A 9,316-nucleotide genomic window follows, 5' to 3' on the forward strand; every position below is an offset into this window, starting at 1 on the left:
AAGGTTGAATTAAGAGGGTCATGTACAAAACCCTTGCTTTTGGAATCCTCCACTAGTTTAGCATGATCATCCCCTATTAGGTCAAAGAAATGTTGGAAGAATTCCACCATCCAACCATCTGGACCCAGACTCTTCTCCTTTTGCATAGAGAGTAGAACTCCCTCCACTTCACCCTTTGAAACAGAGGCCATAAGAATAGTATTATCGTCCTCATCAATAAAGCTAGGAAATACTTGTGCCACCTGAATGACTTCGACAATGGTGGCCTCGGGGGAAAGCTTTAAACATGGTTTTGAAATGACTCATCCCCATTGTCGACAACTCATTGAAAGAAGATGCCGAAACCCCTTCATCATTTTTCAGTTCCTATATTGTGTTTGTGTTTATTCTGCCCTTGGCGTAGTTCTGGAAAAATTTGGAGTTTTCATCCCCTGCCTCAAGCCAAATAGCTCTACTTTTTAACCTCCACTTTTCTTCATTATCTTTCAGAATCCTATACCTTTCACCCTCCATAGCTTTTATCCTTCTCTTTTTTTCTTTTGTCTCATACCCATCCCCTTCTAAGCTTTCTAAAGCCTGCAAATCAATCTCAATGGATTTTAATACCGCTTCATCCCTTAAAGATTTTTCCTTTGCCCAAGAGATAGTTGATTGTTTCAATTTTTTTAGTTTCTCCATAAAAGACTAGGCAAGGGATAAGCCCGAAGATCCATTATGAGAACTCCAAATCTCATGAACCAACTTATTGTAGGACATATCTTTAAGCCAGGAAGAATTGAATTTAAAGGGAGAGCCAGGATTCCTACTGGCCCCTTTTAGTTATAGGAAAAATGGAAAGTTATCTGCATCACCCCCAGAGCCAACAAACTGGCGAAAAAAAGGGATATGAGCAGCCATATCTTCTTTGATCAATAACCATTCTAAACATTTAGATACCCTTGTCTCATCAACCCTCCTATTTCTCTAGGTAGGTTTTTCTTTCAGAAGATCAACATCAATAAATCTCCCCAACCAAATCTTGTTTAGAAAAAAAACGGCCAAAGGGTCCAGCTGTGCATTTGGTCCCCAAGATTCTGATAACCCTACGGAGGCATTGAGATCCCCTCCCACCACAAGCTTTGAGCAATTTAGCAAAGATTTTGAGAGCAATTTATTCTAGAAAGTGATACGACCCTGACAAGGTCCATAACTGTTTAAAAGAGTTAAGTTTGAACAAAGTTTTGAGGAGTAAACCTCCACTTCAAGCATCAAATAAGAGCCCTAGGAATTTAAGAGTTTTAAACTGCAATCCTTTATACCCAATGTCAAACCCCCTAAACGCCCACTTGCATCGAGAGCCACAAAGGACCAACCAAGCGACATGTTTCTCAAAATATTCATTACAAAATCCCTAGGACCAAGAGTCTCTCGAAGCATAATAACATCACAACATACATTCTTAAGTAAATGTTTTAAGGCCAAATTTTTCTGGGCATTGGCAATCCCTCTGCAATTGAAAGACAACAAAGTCATTTGGAAACCACCACAGGGGTCATCACTGCTCCAAGAGACCCTTTTAGGGAGATTTGTTTGCCATCAGCTATATCAAGCTTGGCTTTTAACTGGGCTTTAGATAGGTTTGATTTCCTGCCCCAAGTCTTAGGAGGACCCACAGTGTCATATAAGAGGTTGAGACCACCCACAGGATCGTTCGGGTGGTCTCTTTTTTCCTAGGGGAGAAGGTTATAATGAGGTTTGTCTAGGTAAATAACAGAGGGGATGGGAAGACCAGAGCCCACCGACGAGGGTCCAGAAAGATTTAAAATCGATATTGATGTAATGATGCTGTCAAGGGCCAAAGAGATATTGCATTGAGGAGAAAAAACATCAATAGATGGCCTGGAAGGACCAGGCCTGAAAATAAGATCCACAAGGGGCATACATAGAATAGAAAGAGAGGGAGGAGGGGAAGAGACGGTAACTGCAGGATGAGATGCCTCCACCTTTATCATCTCATCTCACTCGTGTACAGTAGCAGTTCTTTCAGCGTCTACATGAACTGATCGCTGATCCTCATTGACCACAATCTGAACGGAAGCCTATGCCTGATGTCTCCCAGGAGAAATTGCCTGCTCCATAACTACATCCTCAGGCTGCTCCTGCAATTCTTGAATCGAATCCACCCAATTTTTCCTTGCATGTCTAAACCCCAATGGGAAATCCCTATCCAAGTGGCCATGTTTATAACAACGATGACATCGATAGGGAAACTGTTCATAGTCCAGTAACTGAGTGAGAGAGTATCCATCCACTTGTATCTGCATCATTTCTTCCAAACCCTCCCTCGGGTCCAGCCTAACTAGTATACGTGCCATCTTTCTTTCCATAGTCACTTGAAAGGACATATCAGCTTCCAAAAAAGTTCCCAGAATGTTTCCAATCACCTTGAAGACATCCATCAACCAAAGATGAGGGGCGAGTGATGGAAGGGGCACCCACATAGGGATCTCTCCTAATCTTTCTCTTTGAGCATCGAAAATGGGGGTCCATCTTTTAAAGAGAATCAAAGCTTTACCGAAACCCCAGTTTCGCTCTAGAACCCAATCAACTACTTCCGCATTTGAGAAACGAACCATGAACCAACCCCTTATCAAACAAATAACCTCCGTCTGAGAAACCAGCCCTGAACTCCATTCCTTACTTATCCATTTCTAAATGAAATTAGCAGTAAATTGTCTTCCCTTTACCCGTCCCACTATGATGCGCTATGATGCATCCATAACTTCATCCATCCGAATGTTGTCCCCTAAGATTAGTTTTGGTTTCTGCTCTTTCTTTCTCATGACCTTCCCCTTCTTCCTCTTTAGGCCTGAGGACTAACCATTCACTGAAGGGGCAATTGAGTTATTTTCTTTACCCTCATGGCTTTTCGAGCCCTGAATGCCCTCCAAGGGATCGTTTGGTGTTAATATAATGTTCTACAAGGCTTCAAAGTCCAGTACCTTCCCACCAGTGTCGAGAATGGGAGGATGACTTCCCTCCTTCGACCCCAAGGAGCCTGCCTCTAGATGTCCAACCAAATCCAACCCTTGGCTTGGAAAATTAGGAAACCCTAACACTTTGTTCCCAAATTCTTCTTGGAGTGGCTGTCTCGCCGAAGAATTTACCTTCGGGAAACCAATAAAGGGTTTCTCCCCAATAACAATAGTGTCAACTGCTAAACGAAAAGACTCCGAGAGGTTGATGGCAAAAGTCGAAGAAGGGGTTTTTTAGTCAAGAGTTTTGTATAGGCTCAAGCCCGTAACCAACTTTTCCACCCCTAGTAACTCATTAAGACAAGTTTGCAACCCTTTTTGCCTCTTGAGCTCGCTACTTCTCACTATATCTTCCAGACCACTCGTTAAAACCTTAGAAATAGAGATTGTCGGAGGGGTTTTTGGGCTTACTTGTAAACCCGCTAACGTCGTGACAGAAATGCCTGCCAATACTGCACCATCCTGACCTTCATGAACTTCAAAGTCCAGAAACCAGCAAACCACCCTTGAGGAAGGGGGTTTTGACTCCTCTAGCAACCCTAGGCCACTGCCCTAATTCCATGCCGGTTCCGTACGAAAACTTTTGCCAAGTGGAGACCTAGCTGGCAAGAGCACCTTCGCAGGATTCTGTTGCATCGGTTCTAAATCCAAAACTGACAGAATGTCCTTAAGAGCCAGTTCCATATCCACATAGTTGGTCGGGTTCACCATCCTGGTAACAGTGTAAAGAGGAAAAAACAAATAAAACTAACTCTTGACTAAAACGACTGGCGAAAGCTCCGAGTAGGCTAAAGAACCCAAAACAACGAAACCTTCCTCGCGTAGTACGACCCCAGGTGACCTGAGATCCCAGAAAAAGCAAGGAGGCTCAGTATGAAAATGAGGAAATACAAGCAGCACGAGGTATTGAAAACTGAGGAGGTGGTAAACGTTGAGAGTCACAAAGGATGCATCCGGTCATCCAAATGAAAAACACAGTGAAAAATGAAAACAAAGTAAAAACGTTCACCCAAATAATCCCGCCGCCTTGGAATGCTCACAACTCCCTCAACACCCAGCCCAAGGACTAGCCCAGCAACTATGTGGCTGCCCCAACACCTGCTACGAGTAACATTTGTCTCCACAGTCCTCCATCGCTGCCAGGTCCTAGGTCACCTTGGTATGATCTTGACTTGTCAAAATATTTATACCCAATACACTTTTACAATTTATGAAAAACCTAAAATATAACCTACTTAAACTCATTAAATAAAATATATAAAGCCTTTCTCTACATACATTTATTTTATATATCCATTACCTTCTAAGTCATCAAATAAACAATAAAAAGCACACTTTAAATGACACTTGCTAATTTAGATGAATATGAAAAGCAAAAAATATATTAAGACTTGATAATGGTTACAAGGATGAAAACAATGTTGCATCATTTACCATTCTAAGTAATAATTAAAAAATTCAAAAAAAAGATAATTTGGATAAATAGAAAGCCCAGAATATTTGGTAATGATTACAAAGTGCAAACAATGTTGCATCATTTACCATTCTAAAAAAAATTAAAAGAATAAATAAACCATTCTAAGTAATATTAAAAGATTCACATACCATGGTAAGTAATGATTAAAAGATGAGATGAACTATTCTAAATAATGATTAAAAGACTCATTTAATATTATTTATAATGATTAAAAAATAGGACAAACTATTTTGGATAATAATTAAAAGATTACCATTGTAAGTAATGATTAAAAGATTGGATTAACCCTTCTAAATAATGATTAAAAGATTGGATTAACGTGCATGATCTCTGCAGCAGAGCATGACGATTCAACGGCAGCCTCAAGAGACAGCTCAAGTCCTGTTATGGGAGCTATCGGTAAATACTGATGTACTAATAGATTGAACGACATCGTTTACAGAATAGATATGACTGATTGATAAAGGCTTACATATATTGATTACATAATTGGGTATTGTGGGGTGCCCGTCTCTGAAAGGGGAGGTATACAGCTAAGACATCTTGGCGTTGGAGAGGATAACAGGAGACATACGCAATCAGTTTCGACGTTGCAGAGTTGGGTAGGCGATGCGTTCCCGGACAGATTGACGAGAATTTGGTGAAGGAGATTAGAAAGGAAGAAGATGATGAAGTTGCAGTTGAACATTTACGTCGGAGGAGGATACAAAATCTTGCCAATTTCGAATCTAAATTTTTGTAGATCACAGAAGACAGACCAGAGGTGTAACATTGGTGGTGAGAATGGTTTCCACTGTGGGCAATTATGATTATTCCGAGTCGTTCTTTGTCCTCTCTTCAACTTCTTTCTTTCTATTTTTCATGACGGGATTTCCTCTTCCTTTCTGGTTCTGCTTTCTCCCTGTGATCTTCTTCTTTCCTCCTGTTTTCTGTTTCTATCTCTGATCATCATTTAGTCTTTGTTGGAGTCTAGTAGTGGAAATATTAAGGAAAGTCCTAATAGCTGATATGTTGGTTATGGGTTTGATATTTGCTATTCATTTACGCACTGATTTGTGAAGGAAGGTGGAGGGTATTTATTGTTTTCTCTTCTTGATGCAGCGACGGTTTCAGAAAATGAAGATAAGGCACTGTCGTAAATTACTTACCATGGCGACATCCGCAGAAGGTTCTTCTCTTCACCTCTTGGCTTCGTCTCTTGGCTTCGTAGAGGAGAGTTCACAAACATAGCCTCCTGTCCCGCCCCAGCTCATGGAAGGATTGCAAGGCAGCGCCATTCCTCTGTTTCTTACTAAGACCTATGACATGGTGGAGCATCCTTGGATAGACCCAGTCGCCTCCTGAAGCAGCCCGGGCAACATTTTTATTATTCGAGATGCCCACCGATTCTCTCAAAATCTGCTGCCGCGTTGTTTCAAGCGCAACAACTTCTCTGGCTTCGTTCGCCAGCTTAACACTTAAGTGAGTTTTTCTGTTTCCTTCAATTTTCAGGGACATTGTATTGCTTGAACCATTTTGTTTTGGTATTGATTCTGTGGAGTATATTGTTTTTCTTTCTTTTGTATTAAGCTTTAGTATAGTTGTTAGTTATTCGTCTTAGCTTCTGTGTCAAAATTCCTTTTACATTGGTTATTGAGGTTTGGTTACGAGGTCAGTCCAGGACGTCAAATAAGTCCTGTATACCATGGGGTGGCAAAGTAGAACATGTGCGCTATGATCTGCAAACTCGTCCATAGAAAGTCCACTGGTGTCATCCTGTTAAGTTTCATGGAAAATGATCCTCTGACGCACCATATTCTAGATAACTCCTGAGGAAATAATATTTATCCATCTATGTATCAGGAACAACGATACGAGTTCTTGAATTAATGCTGTACCAATTTGAGGTCGAGCACCTCAGAAATGTAATCCCCTGGTTCAACCAATAGAAAACTTCGATACTTACAATTGCCATATAGATGACCCCTCTGTTCATGTTGCACTTACCAATTCTCAAGAATTGAAAAACTTCCTTCGATACTTACAATTGCCATAGGAAGAAAACCAACACCCTTCTTTAGTTCTTGTAGTCCAATGACCAATATGCTGGTTGGAGATGTCACCATGCAATGGTCACTGTTTCCATTCATTGGTTTATAGTTCAATCCTGGGTCAAGAGTACAAATATGTGCTACTGCTAAAGCAAGTTCTTCACTGTTTCCATTCATTGGTTTATAGTTCAATCCTGGGTCAAGAGTACAAATATGTGCTACTGCTAAAGCAAGTTCTTCTTTTAGACATGCGTTTTCAACCTCCATTTTACTTGTTCCAATAATTTCATCACTATCACATCCTTTATCAAACATCTAAGGTTATATTCCTTACCAGAATTTATAGGACCATCTTCATTTGGGACTGAATGATAGCTACCGCTTTAGAGAACGAGTTTTTCACGTGCAGATTACGATCAACCTTAGGCAGTGGCCCTACTAAGGCTTCTGGAGCCAACCATGCTAGGTCTGCATCATTAATGCCAATCAAGTTGACGTCAAATAACCCATAGCTGCTAAGACATCCTGAGGAGTATGTGCAAGCAAATATTTTAAGGGTTGTCCTGGTCTGATCACTTTAGTCTTTCTTATTCTATTCCTTGGCTTGCTTGCCTTATATGGAGTTTTGTCGATGTCCTCCTTCTAGCCACCTCTATAAAGCAATCCTGATATGCTGCACCAATTCTGCAACTCAGTTCAACAAATATCTCATCCTTCTGGCTTTGTGGAGTCTTCAATGCTTCTTGTCAAACAGAATTTGCATCAACCCATTGACCTTGGAATTGCCTTAAACCAAAGTTCAAGGCACCAATTTCATCCTTAATGGCCCGCACATTACTTTTTGCTGGAAGGATCTGCTTTTTCAGGGAATCCCACTATTGATCTAGAATTTTATTACGTTCCTGAATTCTCTCAATGTGGCCAAATGATTTTTTCATGTCACACAACATGACTTTCTTCTTGTAAAATAATACTCTTTTGGTCAATTCTATTTTGTACCTGGTTTATCTGCTCATCATTTTTTTTTAACCTTAGTCTTTGTCCAACATTATTCATTGGGGTAGCTGTATCTTTGTATCTTTCATGTTTTATGGTTTTACCTTGACCTTTCTTACAAGCTTTTCTAGACCTTTCTCCAGTATGATTGGTCTAATTTTGGGATTTCAAACAACTGGATTATGTATTACTAGACAAGCTTGCTTCTGCATTAGGTGCGTTTAATGGTGTTCCTCCATAACTTCAGCCCACTTGCATTTCCTCAAACATGAGCAGAATATTGACCACCTCCCCTTTGGCTTAGTCTTTTTTTTTTTTTGCATCCCCTTTTGCAACACAACCAAGCATAAACTGTACAACGACCTTAGCTCCACTCTCAATAATATGCCTTCCACTATCTCTAATGGTGTCTCTTCATATTTAAGAATTTGAGGATATGTAAGCATATGAAAAGAGTCAGAGAGGACGTTTATTTGATCATTGATAATATCTAACTCCTCAAACATCCCAAGATTTCCAATAGATCGTGGGAACTTGTGTAAGTTAGCAAAATTGCTGCCAACATTAAGCTTAACAAGATTTGTGGAAAGGCACAAACTCTTCGGTATCAATTCCATTTCATTAAAGCTTACATCAAGTTCTTTCAAATTGGTTAAAGAACCCATTGTTGACGGAAGGCTCTTTGTTCCGTTATATTTCTATTTTAGGACTTGTAATGATTCAAGCTTGGCAATAACTTTACACAAAGCTTTGAGTTGATTGTATTTTGCTTGAAGCTCAACAACATATTGATCAATTGACAATTGTATACGGTAGCTCTTCAATTTTATTTGTCTCAATACTCAGTGTTTTCAAATTGCTAAGCTGTCTAACAGACTCGGGCAGTGATGAAAGTTGATTTGAACTCAAGTCCAAGGATACAATCCGAGAAAGCTTTCCAACTGAAGCAGGTAGAGTCTATAAGTGATTGCCATGCAAGTCTAGATCGGTTAGATTGGGCAACTCACCAATGGAATCTAGAAGATTCATTAGCTGATTTGCATGAGTATCCTGTTTCTTTAACTTGGAAAATCCTTCAATTTTCCTAGGAAGGGTCACTATCCTGTTTTCAAACAAAATGATTTCAGTAAGATTATTAAGCTTTCCAATTGAGTCAGGCAACCACTCAACTTGGTCCATCAATCTTCCTTGAAGATCCAACTTCTTAGCATCTTCCTTGGCATTTATCTCAATCAGGCTGGCAAGCTTTATTAAACTGAGCTTTTGTTCCCCTTCAACATCTATGTTGTCTATAATCAGTCCCACAAAATTCTTGTTTTCTACTTTGGCTCCTACAGAATTCCTTTTACCCTCTTCAACATTCTCCTCCCCTTTAGATCCACTCATGACAGAGTACCTGTTAACAAGTGTTGGATTGCCAATTTCCCTAGAATCCATGACAGCATGAATGTCTCCATGTGGTCAACATCATTCAGATCAGTTGCCTTGACGGAGCTAGTTTCTAGGGAAATTGAAATTTCTTCTAAAACACTGCCTATAAGGGATTGATAGAAGAAACATTTTGGTACTTTTCCACATAAAAACCACGACAAATTGGGAGGATACTATGGATGCCAACAACATCTCTAAAGGAGGGAGGGGAGAAGAAGGATCTACCCCTTTCTAGATCAAATTTGCGAGACTCAATGCGATTAAAGGCAACACAACATCAACTCCTAGTAGGGGAGGATACGCGTATTCTTCTTTTAAAACAATGGCAACAATGCCCTTAATGGAGGAGGGTATTATTCTTTTCAAAT

General features: G+C 40.0%; 1 long non-coding RNA gene and 1 pseudogene across 1 annotated transcript; one reads left to right on the top strand and one right to left on the bottom strand.

The window, feature by feature from the left end:
* The first annotated feature begins 4,861 nt into the window (after window positions 1-4,861).
* LOC149142147 (uncharacterized) lies at window positions 4,862-5,953 on the top strand. Its single transcript, XR_016264400.1, has 2 exons — window positions 4,862-5,268; window positions 5,593-5,953. It is a non-coding gene; the product is annotated as an uncharacterized LOC149142147 (long non-coding RNA).
* A 1,785-nt stretch (window positions 5,954-7,738) lies between these two features.
* Window positions 7,739-8,965, bottom strand: LOC149142148 (plant intracellular Ras-group-related LRR protein 4 pseudogene; annotated as a pseudogene).
* Window positions 8,966-9,316: the final 351 nt, after the last annotated feature.

The sequence above is a fragment of the Pinus tabuliformis genome, chromosome X, assembly GCF_031772625.1.
Source record: "Pinus tabuliformis cultivar Carrire ecotype Pingquan chromosome X, CPIR1, whole genome shotgun sequence".
Classification (NCBI taxonomy): domain Eukaryota; kingdom Viridiplantae; phylum Streptophyta; class Pinopsida; order Pinales; family Pinaceae; genus Pinus; species Pinus tabuliformis.